Source organism: Notechis scutatus, chromosome 3, assembly GCF_049901735.1.
Source record: "Notechis scutatus isolate UNSWTSFEM ecotype Mainland chromosome 3, rNotScu1.2, whole genome shotgun sequence".
In the NCBI taxonomy this organism is placed as follows: domain Eukaryota; kingdom Metazoa; phylum Chordata; class Lepidosauria; order Squamata; family Elapidae; genus Notechis; species Notechis scutatus.
This window is the reverse complement of record NC_142011.1, coordinates 160,267,781-160,291,463: the sequence shown is the minus strand read 5'-3', so window position 1 is coordinate 160,291,463 and position 23,683 is coordinate 160,267,781. Positions and strand designations below refer to the sequence as shown.

At 39.1% G+C, this 23,683-nt stretch overlaps 1 protein-coding gene across 39 annotated transcripts in view; it reads right to left on the bottom strand.

Moving 5' to 3' along the window:
- The window catches only part of EPB41L3 (erythrocyte membrane protein band 4.1 like 3), a 142,308-nt gene that overhangs the window by 75,651 nt on the left and 42,974 nt on the right, over positions 1–23,683 (bottom strand). For 5 of the 39 annotated variants that reach the window (XM_087961575.1, XM_087961579.1, XM_087961581.1 and 2 more), the window contains exon 1: positions 12,883–13,010. The exons of 4 other annotated variants lie outside the window; for them this stretch is intronic. The gene's annotated coding sequence lies outside the window, so the exon portion shown is untranslated. Of the gene's footprint in view, positions 1–10,817; positions 10,962–11,760; positions 11,864–12,048; positions 12,125–12,196; positions 12,265–12,625; positions 12,715–12,882; positions 13,017–23,683 lie in introns of those variants that run through there. 30 more of the 39 variants (XM_087961574.1, XM_087961580.1, XM_087961585.1 and 27 more) reach the window with 19 other exon arrangements.

Here is a 23,683-nt window from a genome sequence, read left to right as displayed (position 1 = left end):
TGGGTTGCAGGTGTGAGAACTGAATAAGAGTTGGACCTGCGTACCAGCAAACGCTGGAAACAAAGCGTGTTTTATTTTGGTGGTTATTTTGAACAACCACCCGATTGACTTTAAGTAAAAACAGAAAAAGAAAGAAAAAACCAATGCCAAAAACTTTTTTTTTTAAACCACTAAATGATCCCAGGCTGTTCCTTCTTGTTTCTTTCCTTTACTTTTCCTTTCTGTGGGTTACTGTATCTTTTAATAAGATTTCAGTTACAATGTATCCTCGGGAGTCTTTTCAAAGTTTCACCGTTAATCCTCTTTATTTTTCCAAGTGGCACTCCATTTTTTCATTATTCCAAGTCCCACCCTTTTGCCTCCACTCTTCTCCTTTTTAGGGCTTTAAAATGACCAAGAAAAAAAATCTTTATTCTCCTTTTGAAACTTAGATTTCAGCTTAAGGTTGCCTATTAGTGTCAAAATACATTAATATAAATTTCTTTCCATACCATTTGTAATTGTCAATATAAAGCTAAAAAAAGGGTTTTTAACCTCCTTTTCTCTCTCCTTCGCCGCTTAAAGATCTTCTTTCAGAAGTATCCCTCTAGGTACTTTTAGATTCAGGGTACCTTGCTTAGATGTTCTCTGTTGTTTAGACCGGTCTGTCCTCTTTGTCTTCCTCCTGCACAATCTTTTCCAGTTAGGTTCTTCTTTGAGGTGGCCATTTCTGACCACCGTTGCAACCGTCTTCAGGGAAGGGGGTTTAGACCAGCCAAGGAGGAGAGATGCGGCTCCCCTCCCCTCGGCTAGCAATCTCCCCCCTCTTCACCACCTCTACGGGGTGGCTTCAGCCCCGAATCCAAAGGATGGGGGCGCTAAAGCGGCGAGCACAGATTGAAACCACGCACAATCGTGGATTTCAGTCTGTCGCTGAAGAGACCCAAACCGGAAGTCTGCTTGCAAGCAAATTTCATGTGACAGACTGAGCTAGCCAATGGCAGAGAGATAGATCTCTGAATGAATCTGTGATTCTGTGAGCAACTCAATCTGCCTGCTTTGCCTGATTTTGGGTAAAAGTTGCTCTTTTTTAATAAAAAAATTCAATATTTATATATTTATAATATTTACATACAAGCCATGCCCAGCCAGTCACATGACCACCAAGCCACACCCACAAATTAGGCCATGCCCACAGAACCCGTTAGTGGTCCCTGGCATCTAAAATTATGAGTTTGGTGGTCCCTGAGGTCCAGAAGGTTGGCGACCCATACTCTGAGCTATGTCATAATCAGTTAACGACAGTGGAATAGAGTTGCTAATTGAAGCACCGACCATCTTGTAAATATGTTGATATCTGGGACATCTCTATTCAACTCAGGATCTGCATACAAAGCAAAATGAAGCAAAGCAAAATAAAGGGAACCAAAGCAAAACAAAACAAATGGTCCTTGCCAGAATCACTAAGTTTATTGTGTCATTTCCTGGAGTTGAAGTGCAACACATATAAAGGGCTTCATGTGGGAAGAAGCTAATAAAAAGCAATGGCATAGTCCACTGTTTCTCAACCTTAGCAACTTTAAGATGTGAAGACTTCACTTCATGTACCCAGCATGCTGGCTGGTGAATTTGGCAGATGAAGTCTACACATATTAAAAGCTGCTGGTGTTGAGAAACACTTGTCCAGTAAACTCCAACACTATTTTTAGAGCAAGAAAGATACAGTTATCTGTTGTAGCAGTATTCTGTTTGTATGTTTTGGCCCTAACTCTTAGAAGTGACAACCTGAAGCTTTTTACTTTTATTACCGTTTGTTATTATTAGGTCAAATTCAAAAGATATGATGACAGATGAAACAAAGCCAACTTTCTGTGCAGAAATAACTTGCCCTCTTATCTGAATTTGTGTGTCAAAGAAAACAAATGACGACCCATCTTTAAAAAACAAGCTGGATAAATGAAGCATGATGCCTGTTTCTCACTTCAAATCTTCAGTCTTTTTGCAGTCACTTAGTTTTAAGCTTTTAAGTTACCACCTGTCTCCATAAAGCCCCTTCGGAACAGAAATCTTTCTATACGGAATCAGTTTTCAAATAATTTTTCAGTGTAATATTTCATTCATGATATTTGGAAAGATTCCATACATCTTCCATTCATAACACTGCCAGATTTCCTCATAACTATTTATTTAAAATCAGAAAGAGAAAATTGCAGAGCAAGAATGGAATACAGGTAGTCCTCGACTTACAACAGGTCATTTAGTGACCGATCAGTTACAACGGCACTGAAAAACATGACTTAAGACCGTTTTTCAGAATTACAACCTTTGTAGCATCCTCATGATTATGTGATCAAAATTCTTGGCAACTGATTCACGCTTATGACTGTTGCTGTGATTCCCTTTTGCAATCATCTGACAAGCGAAGTCAATGGGGAAACCCGATTCACTTAACAAGCTCCTAACTTATCAAACTCCAGTGATTCACTTAACAACTGTGCAAGAAAGACTGTAAAATAGAGCAAAACTCATTTAACTGTCTCACTTAACAACATACATTTTGGGCTCAATTGTGGTTGTAAGTAGAGGACCACCTTACAAGGATCCTCTAGTGCAGTGATCCCCAACCTTTTTTATGCCACGGCCCGGTACCGGCATCAGCTGGGCGCTGCGGCCCGGTACCGGCATCAGCTGGGCGCTGCGGCCCGGTACCGGCATCAGCTGGGCGCCGCCATCTTTTTGATGAAAAAGTGCTTCCAGTGACCTCACCGGAAGCACTTTTTCATCAAAAGATGGCGGTGCATGCTTCGGTGAGCTTTTCCGGTAGAAATGGCTTTCACCGGAAAAGCTCACCGAAGTGCTGGCGCCATCTTTTGATGAAAAAGTGCTTCCGGTGAGCTTTCTACCTGGAAAAGCTCACCGAAGCACTTTTTCATCAAAAAGATGGCGGCGCCCAGCAACCAGCGGCCCGGTAGGACTTGTTACGCGGACCGGTACCGGTCCGCGGACCGGTGGTTGGGGACCCCTGCTCTAGTGCAGTGATGTCAAGCACATGTTGTCACATCATCACATGATGTATCGCAACTTTTTCCCCCTTCACTAAGTTGGGCGTGGGCATGGCCAGTGTGTGGTGCATCTGGCCTATGAATTTGACAGCGCTGCTCTAGTGCAACTCTCTGCAGATTATATTTAAATACCATGTTCTGAGTTATACAGTATTATTATACAGTTAGCCCTCAACTTACAACCATTCATTTTAAGACATTTTTGCCATGGTTGTTAAAACAAATCACTTTAGTTGTTAAGTGATTCATAAGGTCATTAAACAAACTCAGTTTCTGCCACTGAATTTGCTGGTTGAAAGCTGGCTGGGAGAGTTGCGAATGGTGATCACGATTCTGGTAACTGTAATCATCATAAATACATGCCATTTGCTAAGCACCCGAATTTTGATCACTTTATTATGGAGATACAGTTATGGTCACAAGTGTGAGAATGGTCACATCAGTTTTTTCAGTGCTGTTTTAAGTTCCAATAGTTGTTAAAAAAAATCATTATAAGTTGAGGACTATCTGTAAGTGGGAAATAGAACAAATGTTCCATTTTAAGTTTTAATGCAATTCTGAGACTGAGCCATACTTCTATGAAAAAACATTGAGAGCATTTACAATTTATTGTATTTTTTTGGACAACAGAGTTCATTTTAGTTAGATGTTCTTCAAGGATTTCTAATCTTTCATAATTCAAGCAAAGCAAAACGTAAATTGATAAAAAAAAAAAAAACTGTGGCCATGTCTCTTATCCAATATCTTGTCTTAAGTCCTCATTCTGACCATCTACTCATCAATTGTATATGTTCTAACCAGTGTTTTGAAAGGTCAACTGGAAAGCAACTTGATTTAAGTTTTAAGCAATATTTTGGTACCTCTGTCTCAAAATGGCTTGTGTGATCTGCTGTCGCTATGTGGGGGGGAGTTGGTGATTTTTTATTTATTTTTTTCCATATTTTCTTCTATTGTACTTTATTAATTTATTTGATTCTTTTTGTTAGTTTTTATTGCTTTTTATTTTAAATATGGGTTTGCATCCTATAAGCTGCCTCGAGTCGCCATGGGTGAATAGGCAGCAATATTAAATAAATAAATAAATATATACATACATACATAAATATGCTGCTGCATTTCAATAAAACCTTTGGCTTAGGAACACAGAAAAACATTGGAAACAAAAGCAACCATTATTCTTCTGTGAAAAATAAAGAACTTGTCTGAAAAGTCTATGACAGAAACCACTACAACAGAACTGAAAGATGCTATATTTTCCATGCATCTTCCCCCTATCCAATCTCAACTACAAACCCATTTCCTTTCATATATGAGTGACAATCTTTTATACAGTGTGTTCAAAACTACAAAAACTGTCAGCAGTTTGCAAGGAGTTTAATTGATTGTTAGATATAAATCATATTCCCCCAACTGTCATACCAGTTGTTTTATTTTTTTATTTATATCTATCTATCATCTATCTATCTATCTATCTATCTATCTATCTATCTATCTATCTATCTCACACAGTCACTTAGGGATCATTATCAGAAAACTCTTGGTGTTCTTTTGTTCTCCAGCTTAGAAAAAAAAACAAAATTAAACTTTACACAGGTATTAAGTTCTTTTACAATAATTGCTTAAGCTTTACATGAAGTAGATATATAGCAATTTATTGTACAATATAGTTAAGCACATTTTACTGAGAATGACCTCACAGTATACTGTAAAAAGGAGTTATACCCAGGAGAAGTGCAATCTTTGTTTCATTTTTAACTGTGATTGGCTAAAGCCAGAAAGTCAGGTACACATTTAACATTGCCAAAAAAATAAACATACTGTACATGTCCAGAATTTTTAGGTGTGTTGCTGTATCGCCCTATGTCTTCTCCACAATATTCCATCTCTTCCTACCCATAGTTGCTGCTACCATTTCTCTTTGCCTTCATCCCCTCTACCTGTCCATGAACCATCAGCAAGAACAGCAAGTAAAGTGTTGGTTAGTTATTGTACATTACTTTTTCTCCCTGTCATTAACTGTTTACTCAAAGTGGGCCAGCAAATAAGCAGCAGAAGTGACAACCCGAAGCAGAGCCAAAAGCCTCTATTTGACAGCAGCTCAAGACAGGATAAGTACATGTGACAATGACTCAAGAACAGGACAAAAGTACCTGCGACAGTGACTCAAAACCAGGACAAAGTATTCCCATTTGTCAAAGAACTGATGTACCCTGTAAGTGATACAGCCCACTCACTGCAGTCTTATTACAACCCTACTCATGATCTCAGGAAAGTTGAATCTTAAGAGTTGGGTTTTGCTTTTTTTAGAACATTTTAGAATACAGAAGAAAGTGGTTACAGTCGTTGGTCATGGAGAAGGATAATTGAGGATCAAGTGATTTAATATCTTATGTAAGCAGAATGTCTTTCCAGTTACTTCAATCCTCGGTGTAGAAACAAGTCAGCTTGTGGAACAACTGTAAAATAGTGATTAAGGGACAAAATTCGTTCAAATCTGCCCTCAATTACAGAGTTACATGAATGCATTTAGGCAAATTACTATCCGTTAGTTGTTTTCTCTAGTAGGAATAAAAAGAGACAAATGGAAGACAGAAGAGAAATTCATCATTGTCACAACCATCACCAATCCAAATTATAAGAGCTCTTACAATTGAGACATAACTAAAACTAAAATTTAAAAACATCTTGGAAGGAAATGGTGTACAAATAGTTCTTGACTTATAAACAGTCAATCACTTCATGTTATGACAGCCATGGAATGTGTGTTTGTGACCCATAAAGCACTCCTGACCATAGTAAGTGCCCCCAGGATCACATGATCCAGTGGTGGGATTCAATTTTTACTACCAGTTCTGAGCGTGGCTTGGTGAGCGTGGCAGGCGAAGGATACTGTAAAATCTCCAGTCAGAGATGGTATTTGCTGGTTCTCCAAACTACTCAAAATTTCCACTACCAGTTCTTCAGAACTGGTCAGAACCTGCTGAAGACCACCTCTGACGTGACCATATCCTGGACAGGTCAGCTTTACAACTCATTGCAGCACTCTGTAGCACATGATCACGATCACTTAATGACCTCAGTGTTTAAGGATCTCAGCAAAAAAGCCAGAAAATTGCTTCTGGTCATGTGGGTACTTCAACTTACAACGGTAACAACTTATGACCAGATTTCCAGTCCCAATTATAGTCATAAGTCATAGACTATAAGACTAACTGCTTAATTATATACATTAACTTAATGGATATGATCAAAGGCAGTGATTCCCAAATGGCTGTGTATAAAAATGTATTACCTGGTCCGTCCCAGCTTCCCTGTAGTCACGAGTCTCACCACTTAGCCCCACTTTGTTCTCATACTCCTGCTGCCATATAACTGATTAGACCAGACACATCCCAAATCAGCTCCTGCATATTCAAAGCAAACCAGCTATACAAGCCAGAAATGATCACTGGTAGTTAGCTAATCAGCCTGCTTGATGCACAAAAAAACTGGTTCTTTGATATATGCAAGTGATAAAAGTGATGTGAATACTAACATTTTTTAAAAATGACAACAGTGAACAAGTTACCAACTGCCAGTCTAAACTGTGATATCACACAAACAAAACCAAAAGGAAAGTGTGATTTAGAAACTATAAAGATGAGAATTTAAACATGAGATTTCCCTTACCCCTCTCTCTTAGAATTCATAATTTTTTATTAAGTAACATCTTAACCAACAAGTTCTGACAAGATTTATTGTTATTATTGCAATTTAAAAAATCAAGTGGTATTTAATTTTGGGGGAAATGCACCGGGAATGAGTAGGCAATGTAAATATAGTGATTTTATTCACCTCCGAACATACATTCTTATGCTCTTTAAGACTAAAATGTTGCAAGTAAGTCTTTAATTGGATAACCCTTACATTTTCTAAATATTTGTCTAAGAAAAGATTACAGAGAAGACAACACACAATATATGGCTATTAAGAGTTCACATGTAATTTATAGTGGGTAGTTAAAAGATTTGACCAAATTTATGTAAGCAGCAAGGTTCCACATGCATTTCATACCTTTGATTGAGATGTCATCACAAACTGGAATTATGCTTTGAGGAAGATTACAATTTAACTAATTTGATGCTATATTTTGATTAGTAGTCTCAATAATTTATCTAAAAGTCCAGAGTTCCCAATGACCTGATTTGTTGATACAGACCAATGTTGTACTGTACACTTAAATGATAAAGCAACAAGTCTATTTATATGGAGTAACACTGAAGATTCATTCAGATATAGTAAAGCTATGTCAAATTATTATTTATTTTTAGCTGCTCCTTACACTTCTTGGCAAGTTGCTCCTCTAATACCATTATGACAACTACTGCTAATGGTAAGGTTTAGAACAATAAGCCTGCAGGACAGCCTTTGCCAGGGACATATGGGTGAGCATATGATGTCTTCTTGCAACCCACTTTTCCTCCTCCTACCATATGTGAAAAGTACTAGGAAGCGAGACTTTTATCATAACATGTCTACTGATGTCATTTTTAGGTTATCAGGAGTTAACACTTGATAATAAAACCTATTGTGCTTTTAAAATGATAAAATTGTGGGGATCAAGGTTAAAACCTTTTGCTTTTTCCAAATAAAGTTGTCTTGTGTAGCTGACAAATAGAAATAGGCACATCCAATTTTGCAAATTACTCTACTGCCAGTTATTTCCTCAAGCATGAACAAAAATATTTATCTGCAAAAAAATCTTAAAATTACTAGCATGTTTTAAATGTTCTGGAAAATAAAAGTAGGAAGCCTAAAGTTTAAAGAAAAACAAATAATGATTGCCTATTAAGACGTTTAATTTCTGCTAAAAAAAAATTGTTTCCGCCAGATATGTTTCTTGATGTTTCTCAGCTTGTCTACTTTTGGTGAAAGCAATTTATCAATATTTCTGGAGTACTAACACAATCTATTAGGCTAAATATGACTTTTGTTTAACACAGATGGAAAATAGTATTTGCACAGTTGTATTTGTAGTGTTTATTCCAACTTGTGTCAAACAGAGTTTAAAGGTTTGGGAAATATTTTGAAATGCTGACAGATGTACAATCACATGGCATCTTGTTTCACAAGTTCACAATTCACAGTTTTCAAAATTTCTGTTTCCCTGGACATGAACCCAGTTGAGGGATTGTGTCAGGCTGCTTCATTAGATCTGGCAAAGAAGGAATATTATGGGTACCATGGGCTACATGTGCCTCCTCTGATAGGAAACCCACCATATAGAACATCCTTTACTCCAAAATTAGATTAGCTTTATAAATTTTGATATTCCAAAAACCTTCAAGACCTGGTTATATATTATCAGGCCTGGGATGCCTTGCCTTGATGGCTCCATTATTGAGATGCCATTCTTATCCTCCCTTCATCTGGGATTGTGTCTTTTTATGATATTAATAAGGATTTTTACACTTTATATCTGCTTTTACATATATTATTTTATCTTGTTGCATACTGCTCAGAGTCACTTTGGGTGAGATTAAGGGGGGGGATATAAATTTGACAGACAGACTTCAGAGTCCATATATAAAATATTATTGAGGCTAAAGTTTATTTGATTGGATTATACTTGTTAAACTTGCATAGTGAATTCAGCAGCATAACAAATATGACTGACATTCTGTTGAGTGAACACTCATAATGTGAACACTCCGCACTATTTTAATAGTAGTTTTAATGCTATAAAACAGCCATATATTTATTTGATCCCAAGTTATGAATCATATAATCTTGTTCTGTGTACTTTGCACCAGCAATAATTAATCTCACACTCTTACTTTCTCTTGCTTTTTTACAAGAATGCTCAAATAAGATTTATTGAGAAACGTTTTTAATTAATTTTAGTAAATATTCACATATTTTAAAAATAAGCATTTTTAGATTATCACAAAAAACATATTTACCGAAGAATAAATCCAACTGGGCACATGGGGTCATTCTTCTGAATAGACACACATAAGGTGCACTAACACTGGCACAAATATATTGTCAAATAGGTTTATATAATATTATTGGGGCCAATTATTGGAAAAAATAAATGAGGAATAGCATGGCATCCTTTTCTGTCATTTTATTTCTAAACATATACAGGCATGAAAGGCCAAGACAACTGTAATCTTATTTATTGGATTTATTATGATAGCCCAGACAGCCAGTCTCACAGCCCCACTCTAATTTTCTTGAGCCAAAGTGATGTCATGTCCAAAGCAGCACTAAGCATTGCTACAATTCCAGTTTTTTTCTGTAGTCTCCACCCTTTTTCTTCATAGCATGACATTACAAAAACAAGAGGGCCATCAGTCACCTTTCTTAGGGCAGGCACAATGGAAGCAGTACATTTTATAAACTTTCACTTTCCATGATAAGGAGATGCAACAATTCAGAAACAAATCCAGTCAAAGCAGTTGCAGTAAAAACAAAACAAATTATGACAAGATTATGGTTCTCCCTGAAACCACATACTGCTTTCTTTGCTAGCAAGAGTCAGACTAGCTTTAGCAGGTTGACAATCATTCTATCTAAAGAAAGTCAGAATAAATTTAAAAAGCAACTATTGCAAGTTTATTTCGCTGAGAATAGTTTTCCTTTACCAGTATGTTCTCTTGAGCTGTTTGACTGCAATTTCCATCATCCTCATTCATCATAGTCATGTTAATGGGAAATAATAGGAAGTATGGCTGAATGCCTCTGTATCAGGTTAGGAAAGGAAATCGTATTGCACATTAGATATTTTACTTCCACTCTAGACTCCAGATTCTATTAAAATTTTTTATTTAAAACAATTAAACCTATTATACTTATTTATCTAGGGAAAAATTAGAGTTAGCATTAGAGTTATATATTTTCAAAGGTAATTCAATGGAAGATGTGGATAGAAGAGCTACCAAAAGGTTAAGTACTGTATTACTTTCCAACTTCTACTTAGCCAAATACAAGATGACTTAGAATAAAATCTCATTTTCAGTATTATAAAGGTACCAATTGAATATAACAATTAAAAAGCAAAAGCCATGTTGTATCTACTCCAACGCTTTATACTCCCTTTATAAACTGCACTAAGTCCAAACAGAATTTAAATACAAGACCAAGTTTATGTAAGTAAATTATCTAGCCATTCTTCATTTTAGAACAGTATTAACAATATCAATAAAATTATTAAAAGGCTACAAATGAAATACTATTTTTATTTTTAACTTATTGCACAAATAATTATCCTACATATTTAACTTGTATAATTTATAAACTGACTTACAGTAGTTAATAAAACACAAATAAAGCAAAATAACAAACAGCTGCAAATGATACTAAGTGTATTTTGCAATGAAATGTCAATGCAAAATGGCACTAATATAATCTTATGTACAAACAAGTTTAAAATTCAAACTTTCTCATAAATGTAAAATAAACAAAGTATGTTTAACATAAATTTTATAACAGATCGCACAAGAATGTTAAACAGCTTCATTACTTTATATGAAATGGACAACTGCTTTACATTTAGTATTTCTCTCAAAATATGCAAAATTCATTGCTACTTTTGCAATCAAATACTCAGTGGTCATCAAGCAGAGTCATCAGGGTTTTGTTTTTTTAAAAGAAAGTTGCACTCAAAAAACCAGAAAAGTAACACTTCCAAACAGCACCACGATTTAAACACAATGCACCATATGTTGATTCTCAGCTTACAAGTTTGCCTGCTTCTTTGCTTCCCTCTAGTTTCCTCCCCCCATCCTATACCTCTGATTAATACCAGCTGTTTCCCTCGATCTCTCCATTCAAGCCCACAGGAGCCTTCTTTCTCAACTTTAAACTCCACTCTGCAGCCGAAATACATACAGCCACACAAGGGCCTTGGGATTGGAAATGCAAAAAGGAGGAGATAGCGCTTCCACTGCAGAGGTCCAGATCTACAATTTACTATACAACCACACCCACCGCATTGCAGAAGCCATGAGCGGGGGAGAGACGGGGTGGCGGGGGGGAAGGCAGACGAGAGCCCCACGGTGAGACAGAACATGATGCCACCAACCGAGTTTCCACCCCACCCCAAAAAAGCCACGCCCGACGGGTGCAGCGAATCCTGCAAAAGAGCAGTCAAGTTGAATGAAAGCCAGGGACGTGAACAATTCTAAGTTAAGCAAGAGCGGCGGAGTAAAAACCACATGGCATTTAAGGCTGGATGAAGCTACTTTTTCTTCTGCCGCCAAAACTACTTCGCAGCATCGCCACAGAAGCTGAGGCATTTCTTCTTTAAAAAGTTATCTACCCACCCAACCCTTTCTTTCCATTTCTTAACGTTAAAAAGACCCAACCTACATCACCGTCAATAATTAATAGAAGTAAGCAGCAAGATGCTTAACGGACAGCAGTTATCACATGGCTGTCGCCAGAAATCAAACATTGAGAGCGCAGACGGTCAAAAAAAAAAAAAAAAAAGATGAATAGGAACTTGCTACCCTTGGAAAGGAAATTTCTGTTAAGAATCCGTCGGGAAAAAACCGCTCAGAAATGAAAGGGAGGTTCTGCGCAGAACTCCAAAGGAGGCACCAAGACGCACCCGCGCATTTCAGATCCAGAACTCAATAGACTTTACTCAAGACAGCCAAGCAAAGCGAAGCCTTATGAGGAAAATCAGGCCACTGCCGTCTGAACGAACCTAAGCCCCGCACCATCAACTTACTAAATCACTGTTGGGGCTGCGGGTGTCCTATTGCCAGGGGAGTTGCCCTTAAAGCACAGGGGAATGAAAAGGCAAGGGCTGACGGCCTGGATGCACCCAGACCCAGCTTCGCGTTCGCCTGCGGTTTTTGCTAGGCGACCCTTTCGCCAGAAACAGACAAGCGGGTTGCACGAAGCGCGCCTGAGCAAAAGTCAACCCTGCCCCCCCCCCCCAACTCCCGGCTCCGCACGGACTTCTTCCCAATTTCCCCTAAGAGAAATAAAAGAAATGACGACGCCAACATGCCACCTTCCCCCTCCTCCCCTTAACGATGCGACTCTATTCCTTCGGAATTCCGCCGTCTCCAAAGGGAGCCGCTGCAGACCTGAATCATGCAGGGAAGAGAGGGGGAGGGGAGAAAAAAAAAAGAAAGTAAACTTGCATGTGCGATCCTTACAAACAAGACCATTTGTCGGGCCGCTCTAACAAATCCAGCCAATTCATGCTGCGGTTTGCCTCGTTTCCTCGCCAACCCGATGCAGACCGTGCTATTCCTCCACGAGCCCTTCAGCATTTATCGCTTCCCCACCACCACCACCAAGCGCCCTCTTTCCCAGCCCGAGTCTTCAGGGTGTACACCAGGAGGGGACGTAAATCAGCAGAAAGAACTTGGCCGGGACTAGCAAATAAAGCGCACTTCGCCATCTAAATCAAGTCATCCGTACCTAGTTTAGCCAAGTCATCCAATGAATTGGCCAGCTGGACCCAGGCCATAAATTCCAGTCGTTTGCGGGCATGTGTGAATGTGCAGCGACTTTTACCCAAGTCTTTTTATTTTTCCTCGCCTACCCCCACCCCAGCACGTAGACCCGGGACGCGAACGTACATATCCGCCCATCCCGTGCAATGGTCGGCGTTCTGCGGACCGATCCCGCTCGAAACCTTTCACCGCGAACTGTTAACTTAAAAATGGCTCCTGGTATATACATCACTACAAGACTTAAATCAATGCAGAAGAGGAAGGCCTTCGATGCTTCTGATCTTCCCCGTGTCTCCAAATCTACTTTACATAAGAGATTTTTTTCCCCCTCCCCAAACGGCGTGACAACCCCATGCAAAAGGCGAGAAGGGAGGTCTGCGTACCTTATCCAAAAGCCGCAGCCGCAGAACCCGGACCCGGGATCGAAGTCTCTTCCAGCGCGTCACAAGGACGTGCAGCAGCTGCAGCAGTCAGAGCCACGCGTCGTCAGCAGCAGCACAGCCGGGCTCTGCCCAGGACGAGCCCTCCGCAATTTTCAGCAAATCAGAAATGTGCAAACGCTTCTAAGACCCCCCCCACCCCGACCGACCTAAACGCGAGGTAGGAGCTACATCCGGCCAGTGGTGTTTTTTTTTTTTTCAAAGTAGAAAATCAATTCTTTTACTTAGAACCGGATGCTTACCATGAACACTTAATTATCAAAGATAATTGCCAGGCCTTATTATACATGGCATTAGGTCCGCGTTTGCAAAACGGCGTTAACCGCTTCTACTTTGTTTTGAAGGAAAAGCAACCGGTTGAGTTGACACCAACAGTTATTTGTCACCTCTTCATCAGAGCCTGGAAAAGAAGGGTGGAGGGAAGATGCTCCATCCAGAAGATCCCCAGGTTTCTCTCTTCCAACTATTCCTTTAGTCTACGCGTTGCCACTGCAGCAAATAAACGTGGAATTAAGAAGGCAAGGGCAGCTTTGACACCCTGCTTGCCCTCCTGGTCTGACCACCGAAGACAGGATTGAACCATCTTATTGGCTAGAGAAAGAAATGCAGCACAGAATTAGTAAGGAAGGATCACTAATTTTCTCAACCACTGTAGCCTGGCATGGGGAGATGGGGAATTAACTCAAGTACTTCAATTTTTAACACCACCCACTAGGAGGGACAGAGAATGCAGGCAGAGGCAAAAATCCTTCTTCCATCTCGGCACCTCCCAGGAGGGCGTAGTCCACTGCTTTCTTTTGTATAGTTCCTCTCTCTGGATAATACAAGTGTCTCTCCTGCAGTATGCTAAGAAATGGGATGTGCAAACGCCTAAGAAGTTGCAGAAGAAAATTGTAGATAAGGAGCCAGAGATATCACCACCAGTCTTGTGCACCTGAAAAGGTAGTTGACAGCTTTCATTTTCTGTCACACTAAAAATGACAAAATTGATAAAGATGTGCATTTTTGTCAGAGATGACAAACAAGAACCTGCACAGCACAAAGAATACGATGTTTGTGTTGGTTAGAAGTTCATTAGTACATCAATACTTCTTCCTTTCAAAGAGGGTTATAGTGATTTCCCTAAGGTAGCTTCACATTACTGTTCCCGGATGGGAAAGACTGAGAACAAGAACGTAAGCCAGAGCAAAGCTAAAATTCCAAAATTTTAGAAGTTGGCAGTTACAAGATGACTGCTACATCCGACTCATATGACTCTCCCTAGGCCAAACAAAAAGAAATCATAATGGCTTGATTTAGATTGTGTGAACAATTGTACAGCAGTTACCAAATCTCTTGCACTGTTTCATAGTAACTGCTTCTCATATCATTCCCCAATATTAATTCACATAGTTCATCATTTTGTTTAGTTCTACCAGCCTGGAATTTTTGTTTGGGTTACTATATATGGATAAAATTTATTGCTGTATTAAAGGTTTACTCAATTACCCAGGTAGCCATTCTGCCGTGCTTTCATCCCTGGAAGGAAGTCGTTTGGGTATGAATTGTACTGCCTCCATAGCACGGCCTTAACATGGCTCCATCATGGGCTTGGCTTGTGCTTATCCACGTCTGGAGGGTCAGGAAGATCATCTTACAATCAAAGAATCCTAGTGCTGGAAGAGACCTATGAGATCTTCTAGTCGGACCCTCCTGGCCATGGTATGAGTCCTTATTCCATCCTGAACAAATGGTTGTCCAATCTTTTCTAAAAAAACTTTCAGTGATCCACAACTTCGGGAAGCAAGTTATCCGCTAATTGTTCTCACTATCAGGAAATTTCTGCTTAATTTCAGGTTGGATATTCCTCTGATGAGCTTTCTATCTGTTCTGTCTTGTCTTACACCCACAGGTGTTTTGCAGAATAAATCAACCCCTGTCCCTTGTGACAATTCTTCCAATATTGGAAGACAGCTATCTTGTCACTAAACGTACCTAGTTCCCTTAGCCCTGTGATGGCAAACCTATGGCACGCATGCTGGAAGTGGCATGCAGAGCCATTACTGCCAGCATGCGAGCCCTCAACCAGAGCAGGTCTACTGCGCATACAAGTGCGCCACCCACCCAACAGCTGATTGTCGGGTATCTGGTGTGCATGTGTGGGGGTGGGTGGGAAACATGCGCATGTGCAGAGATGTATGGCACGCGGGGAGGTCTTGCGTGCATGCGTAGAGATGTGCAGCATGTGGGGTCACACGCATGCACGGGGCATGGAGTGCCCTCGCGCATTGCCTTCTGGGTGCTGGCACGTGAGCACGCATGCAATTTTCAGCACAGGAGCCCAAAAAAGTTAGCCACCACTGCCTTAGCCATTCATCCTATGCTTTAGCCTGCAGCCCCTTATTATATTTGTTGCTTTTCTATGCACTCTTTCTAGGACCTCAATATCTCTTTTGTAACCAGAACTGGATGCAGTATTCCAATATTCTTGATGTTGTTTCTCTGTTGAAGCAACTTAGAACTGCCCTGGCTAATGGAGAGATGCAGCAACCATTATCTAGGTAAAGCCCAGAAGCATGTTTAAGTCCAGAACAAGATAACATCCAGAAACAGTTCAAACTGATGCCTCACTAATTTACCATATTACAAGGAGGAGAAAGTACATCAGCGTCAGATATGCTGTACACGATCCTATTATTATAGTCAATCTCAATAAAAATAGTTTTAGCCTTCCTGTGGAGAGTTTATTTTCTGGACTGGACTAGTAGGGCTTACCCATGTGACAGTGAAAAGACATTAGATTATTTTCCTGGCTAAAATATGAATATTACCAGTTATGGAAAAAAAAACCATCACCAACTATAATGGTATATGAGAATTACCTTGGGACACTGAGAAGAGCCGCAGCTGGTGTAATGGTTGGATAAGAGGCAGCTTAGCCCACAACAGGAATGTGGGTGTGACAAAACCTCTCAGAAGGAACCCTCCTGAATTTCTTTGGATGTAAAGGAGATGGGGGACAAATGTATTTTCGGACTTGCATAGTTCTGTTATCGTAAACTTACAATACAGTAGAATTACTGGAATCTGAATGTGCTTCTTGTCTGGACATCAACTACCATAAAGAATATGTAGCAGGATGGTACTCATAAGGACTGAAATTTCTATCTAATGAACATTCAATGGTATGTGTGAGTGTGTGTGTGTGTGAAAGAGGGGAGATGTTTTGCTGTGTAGGGTTCCTGAAGTGATTGTTTTTGATTACGTGCCATCAAGTAGCAGCCACACAGACAGACCTTCAAAATGATTTGTTCCAAACTCAGATCTTCCACTGGTACAACCATCATTTCCAAAGTGAATACATCCTTGTACTGTAACCTTCATCCTTTTCTTCTCTTTTCACTATTCCCAAGTCTCCTTCTCCTCCAAAGTCCATGGATTAAAAGGTTGTTGTTCAGTCGCTAAGTCGTGTCAGTCTCTTCACAACCCCATAAACCATAGCATGCCAGGCCCTCATGCCAACTCAGAAAGCTCAAACTGCCCAAGGAGCTGCTGATACAGTTCTACAGAAGAATCATTGAGTCTGTCATCTGCACCTCTATAACTGTCTGGTTTGGTTCTGCAACCCAACAGGACAGACACAGACTTCAGAGAGTAATTAGGACTGCAGAAAAAACAATTACTACCAACCTGCCTTCAATCGAGGACCTGTATACTGCACGAGTCAAAAAGAGGGCTGCAAATATTTACAGACCCCTCACATCCCAGACATAAACTGTTTCAACTCCTTCTCTCAAAACGACGCTATAGAGCATTGCACACCAGAATAACTCGACACAAGAACAGTTTTTTCCCAAAAGCCATCACCCTGCTAAACAAATAATTCCTTCAATACTGTTCAACTATTACAAAGTCTGCACTATTACTGTTAAATCTTGTCATCACTCCTTATCACCCATCCCTTCCCACTTGTGACTGTATGACTGTAACTTTGTCGCTTGTATACTTACAATTTATATTCTGTTTCCTAGTATGATTGATTGCTTATTGTACCCTATGACTATCATTAAGTGTTGTACCTTATGATTCTCGACTCCTGATGAACGTATCTTTTCTTTTATGTATACTGAGAGTATTTACATCAAGACAAATTCCTTGTGTGTCCAATCACACTTGGCCAATAAAGTATTCTATTCTGTTCTATTCTTTCACTGCCTCCTGGAGTTTGCCCAAATTCGTTGATGACACTATAACTATCTCATCCTCCATCATTCCCTTCTCCTTTTGCCTTCAATCTTTCCCAATATAATGTTTCGGATGAGCATTAAGTATTGATCTGTACTGCAAACTTAAAACAATTGGCTATTTTTCATATTCTTTTGGAATCCTAGCAAAGCAACTTCAATCAGATGTCCTCAATTAACCTTCTAAAAGTGATTCCAGAATACAAAAATAAATAATGTTTACAATCCAATTTATTTTTCATTGATTCAACTAATTTTACCTGGAAATAAGTTTAATTGGCTTCATAGGAATTTAAAGGTTTTAATGTTTAGAACTGAACGTTTAACTCATCATTTCAGTAACCCATTTTAAGGTCTTCTAAAATGTTTCCAAACATAGTGCACTGCAGATGAACCCTAACTTCTTTAGTAGGTTATGACATGCAATCAAACTCATCTGGAAACATTACCTTGATGAAGCCATTCTAGAACCTGCTTATATTTAATGATCCCTCCTAGAAAAAAATAAGTAAATTATAATCAAAATGTATACATTTCTGCTGTGCAGTTAGCTATGCAAGTTTGAATTGAATGTGACATTTGTATCTCCTATCCAGGTTAGAGGGCAATTTTTTGAAATTGCTGAGTGGTATAACTGATTGCTCTAACATATTTTTGGGGATCGACTGAGGGCCACCTGGATGAATATTGATTTTTTTTTAATTAGCATTGTGTTTTATTTATTGTACTTTATTTTGATCTGGTGAGAATGCGTTGGTTTTATTTTTTATTATAAGCTCCCTTGAGTCAACTATAATTTAGCAAAATTTAGCAAATATATTTTATCAAATAAAACAAAAACAAAATACCATTTAAAAGCTCTTCAGAACATAATAAAAGTTGAATGAGAAGCAATCAAATTATTGGTAACCAACTGGAATTGGTATGTGACAAAATTTAATGTAAACTAATTTAAATATAAATATAAACATTTGTTAATGCTGTTCTGCTAATAGAAAATATATATGCTCAGAATTCCCTTCCTTCTGCAGCCTCTGAATTTCTTCTGGTTGTTTTCCTAAGCTCTGAATGTTTTGTGAGACAGCCTGAGACATGGAGAATTGTAACACATTAGAAAAGTAAGAAAAATGAAATATACTCCTTTTGTGTATGTTCAAAAATCTATTTCAGCTTTGAATTAATGCTATCCCCTTTGGATTGGTTACAGGAGTGGTTCTCAGCCTGTGGTTGCCTGAACCCTGGGGGGCCATTATGCGGGAGGGTTAATGAAGACTTGAAGAAATGTTATGATTTAAATCTTGAGTTAAATCTTGGTGATCTGTGACCATGGTACACAAAAAGTATTTAAAGAGGGCCTGTGGTGAAGAAAAGGTTGGGAATCACTGGGTTACAGTGGGTTTTTTTGACAAATCTTAAAAACAACACAATTTGGTTGGAAGGCTAAGAACACTCACACACAGAGGTCCCACCATTCCTCCCAAAAGCAAACCAGTTTTCAGCTTTTTCTAAATCTGTCATTGTCAGTCTTCCCATGTCATGAGCCTCTCCCCTCTTTCTTTTCTGTTCTGAGAACACCAAAGGCAGCTAACGATATATCAGTAAAATATAGTTGAAATGTGATAAAAACAAATGTAAAACACTATTCAACAACTTACAACATTTTCACTATTTTAGCGCAGAGTGAGAATTTATATTATATCGAATGGAAAAATATAAAAATGCTTCTAAAAAGAGGACTTGTTATGGTTTTAAAACACAGACTGGGAATCTGAATACTTGCAAATTAGAAGGCTTTCTGTGTGATAAACACCTGCCTCATCTCCTTTGCCAGAGACACCTGGAAAGGACCTCTGAAAATGACAATATGTCTGGCCTGATACATAAATGATCTGATGTATCTTCCATTTTTGTGAAATACTCCTTCAAGATATGTGGTAATATAATCTATTGATCATTTTATCATTTTCTGTAAGGCCTTTGAATAACTAGCAGTAAGTCTAGGGAGATGTGGGCATTCTTGGTGGGGGTAGGAGTACCTTTGCTCATGAGTGTCTCATCCTGTTTGATTCTGCAAGTTTAGAAGGAATAGGAAAATGGGTGAAAGTTCAAGGTACACAGTTGTGCTTTCTCATGGGACTTTCCAAACTTTCCCATGAGACTTTCCGTGGCTGTATGATCTCATCCTAGCAAGGTAACATCTGGGACTTTCCAAGATTGTGTGTTCTCATGCTGGTGAAGTAATCTCCTGTTGAGGTCATTGTTTTCTGAATATGCATACTGTATTTTTGCTTGTGTTTTTCTCAATAAATACTGCTACCTGAGTTCACTCAGGGCTGGCATTTTCTCAAGACATTTCCCTGTGTCTCATTTTCGAATGTCAGTCCACCAAGAGGATAAGAGTTTACCTTTAAGGGTTCAGGTGGATGCAGTTACTGCAGCTATTCAAGAAGCAAAGAATAGAGGGAATTATCAGGAGATGATTTGGTGGAGTTTGGAGTAGAAGTTCAACTTAATCCAGTAGAAATTGTCATGGACGCTGCGTTGAATCCGCAGCGGGAGTGGAAGCCTTTACCTCTCAGGATTTTGAGGAAGTTAAGCAAGCAGCAAAAGAATATGGTGTTAGATCGCCATATACTCAGGCATTGTTAGAAGCAGTTGGTTATGGAAATAAAATGATTCGGCTGACTGGAAAGCTCTGTTGAATATGATTTTAACTCCAGCTCAATATTTGGTGTTAGATCAGAAATGGAGACAGCTGGCAGTCCAGAGGGGAACAGCAAATGTTACCCCAGATCAGCTTTACGGAGCTGGTAATTTTACAACAGTGGAACAACAGAGAGATGGTATGCCTGAGGAAGGGTTCGTTCTTCTCCCACAATTAGTTTTGGCTTTTCAAAATTTTCACAATCAGGATTTTAATTTAATAGTGGATTCATTGTATGTGTATAATTTGTTACCCTTGTAGCAGGTTCTTATTTGTCTCCTGGAATATCACCTGATATTTTAAGATTGCTTTTGTTGTTACAAGGATGTTTGGAGCAGCGTGTGAATGTGTGTTTTGTTGCTCACATGCCACGCTCAAGACCATGTTGACTAAATTAAATAAAAAAGGAGGGAAGCTCCTGGGGCTTCCGTGATTCAAGATCAATTAAATCTAGCTTTATATACTTTAAATTTTTAAATTTGTCTGGTAACCCCTACGGCGCGCCAGCAGGCATTTTTCTTCTCCTTCTACAGATGCGGTGAGACCTCGGGTGTTGGTGCGGTTTCTTCCGGATCCAGCATGGGTTCCTGCTGAGCTGATAACGTGGGGACGTGGTTATGCAGCAGTTGAACATCTTGGTCAAATTCGTTGGGTTCCTGGTCGGTGCGTTCGACCTGATCATTCGCAGGCACCCGTGAAGGAAGTTTCGGAGGAGCAAGATGGTGTACCTGTGGTTCCTGATTCTCTTGATGCCAATGGCTCGGACGTGGCGCTGTGAAGACTGGGAAAAGCAGAATTTGAGCACATATAACAATTTTGTTTATTGGAATCCTGATCCGACAAAGAAAAATCAGACTTTGTATATGGCTAAGGTGACCTTTACCACAACAGCTTCGGTTTGTTACTATCGCCCTCCAGTTGCAAACTCTATTGAGTTAGGTAATAGTACCCTTTGTAAAACGGTAGTGCTTATGGAAGGAGGCTGTATGGAGTGTGCTGCTATTACTAAAGGGGAAGAGGCAAGGAACATTTCTGTTCCAGGCTGTGTCAATAATTCAAGAACATCCAGTTCATTGTCTAAGGCTCTGTCCATCGCCGATGACTGCTGTGTTAATAGAACAACTACTAAAATGAAGGGAATTACACACGGGCATATGTTCTTTGTAATTGGATGTGGTTGATGTGGAAGTGGGAAAGTCAGGCTGCGGCCAATACAAATCTGAGAAATGTGGTCTATTTTCCCCTTCCTGATGGTCTATGGCTGCTGTGTGGAGATGTATTCCTAATCTATTACAAATGTGTACCTCAGTCTTCCGGCGTGTGGGATCAGGTCATGAGGGAACTGTGTACTATGCCACTAAAACACCCCCTATCTTTGAATAAATAAAAAAGGAGGGAATGTGGTAATATAATCTATTGATCATTTTATCATTTTCTGTAAGGCCTTTGAATAACTAGCATAAGTCTAGGGAGATGTGGGCATTCTTGGTGGGGGTAGGAGTACCTTTGCTCATGAGTGTCTCATCCTGTTTGATTCTGCAAGTTTAGAAGGAATAGGAAAATGGGTGAAAGTTCAAGGTACACAGTTGTGCTTTCTCATGGGACTTTCCAAACTTTCCCATGAGACTTTCCGTGGCTGTATGATCTCATCCTAGCAAGGTAACATCTGGGACTTTCCAAGATTGTGTGTTCTCATGCTGGTGAAGTAATCTCCTGTTGAGGTCATTGTTTTCTGAATATGCATACTGTATTTTTGCTTGTGTTTTTTCTCAATAAATACTGCTACCTGAGTTCACTCAGGGCTGGCATTTTCTCAAGACATTTCCCTGTGTCTCATTTTCGAATGTCAGTCCACCATAAAGATACTCTCAATTTATGACCACAATTGGGCTGGAACTTCTTTTGATAAACAAGGCAATCATTAAGTGAATTGCTTCCATTTTTGTGACAATTTTGCCACAGGCATTGAGTGAATCAGGCTTTCCCTATTGACTTTGCTTGTCAGAAGCCCCCTGGGAAGATTGTAAGCAGCAATCATGTGATCCTGGGATATTGCGACCATTGTAGATACATGCTGGTTGCCAAGCAGCCAAATTCAGGTCATATGACTGCAGGGGACCATGGGAACAATGTAAATGTGAGGGCCTGTCATAATTCACTTCAATACCATCATACCTTTGAACAGTCGTTAAATGAATGAGCATAAGGTAAAGATTACTTGAGTATTTCAACCAAATAGATTATTTGGCAATATAATATCTTCAGAGCAAGTGGATTAAATATATGGAGGAAAGACTAAACTGTTCCATTGTTTTCTAGAAGTTAGGATTGCAGAAAGACTGGGCGAAGAATGATCATATTCTCTTTCATTTTTTCTAAAATTGACATATAATAAGACATGGAAAATTATCTTCCTACTAATTCCTAGTGTCATGAGAGTAGAAAGACTGATGGAATGATATTACTGATGGAATAAAAGTGATAACGGTGTCCTTTCAGACTGCAACCTTCTATTTACTTAATGGGAAATAAATTCCACTGAGCTAAGTAGACTTCTGTCTGAGCAGACATATAGATAGGATTACACTATAAAGGGCAAACAATTTATGAACTAATTACTATAAGTAAGATCCATATTGAGAATAGGATGATCTAATGACAATTTCATATGCCTTTCAAAAGTCAACATTTAGAAACTGGCAGACCATTTGTAATGATTAGGGCTATGCTAAACAAGATGCTTGTAAAGCGAACTTCCTTTGAACAAAGGAATTTATAGGGATCTTTAAATACTATAAGAACATTGTTAGATTCTGATATATCCTATAAAGAACAAAGTTAAATCTTGTCATATATAAAACTGCAACATATCTAATTGGATCAATAACTGTACTATATGTCCTACTAACATTGCCAATATGCAAGTATGAGTTTTGACCCACCTGTGGGACCAATTAACTTACTCTGGCCAGCTATATTTGTAACTCTAACAACCATGAGACTAGGTACTATCCAATATCAGCAAAATTAATGAGACCTGAATGTAGAGTATCACAAAGACTGCACTCCGTTGCAAAGCTCACTGCAGGATCTGGTAACTGTGGAGCATGCCTCTTAGACACTTAGGATGTCTCTACTGTTGTATGTATGTACATGGGTCCATTGATCTTCCAGTTTCATCTTGGTACAAAAGTTAATAAGGTGCCAAGTATTTTATATGTTAATCTATTATTTGATTTATGCCTTACCTTTCTCTTCTGGTGAACAGTCAACACAGTTAAATAATAAGAATATGAAGTTAACCAATACAGATTAAAAATAACAATAAATTATAAAAACAGCCAATCATTTAAAGCCTGGCAAAGGAAAAGCATTGTACAAATTCTTTAAATGTTGAGAGAATGTTGGATACAATATCAAGGAAGTGAGCCAGGAGAAAACTCTTCAATGCCTGAAATGTGAACACTGACAGAAGTCCATCTTCAAGATAGCCTTCCCCAACCATCCTAACCAGGTAAGCACATAACAAAGGAATGTGCATCTTTAGACAGTCAGGCTTTAAAAGTCAGTATCAATACCTTAAATATATTGGCTAACAACCAGCAACCAAACATCATTATGATCACTGTACTTCGCACTGGTTTGCCAAGTTTTATACCATCTGCAACTTCCAGATAGCTTTATGGGTAACCCTGCACGAAACCAGTTGCAATAGTCAAGAAGAAACATAACAGTGGTGTGGATAACTTCAAAGGCATTAGCAGGATCCGATGCCATATTGCATCAGCACAACACAACCTTTATCTCTTTTATATTT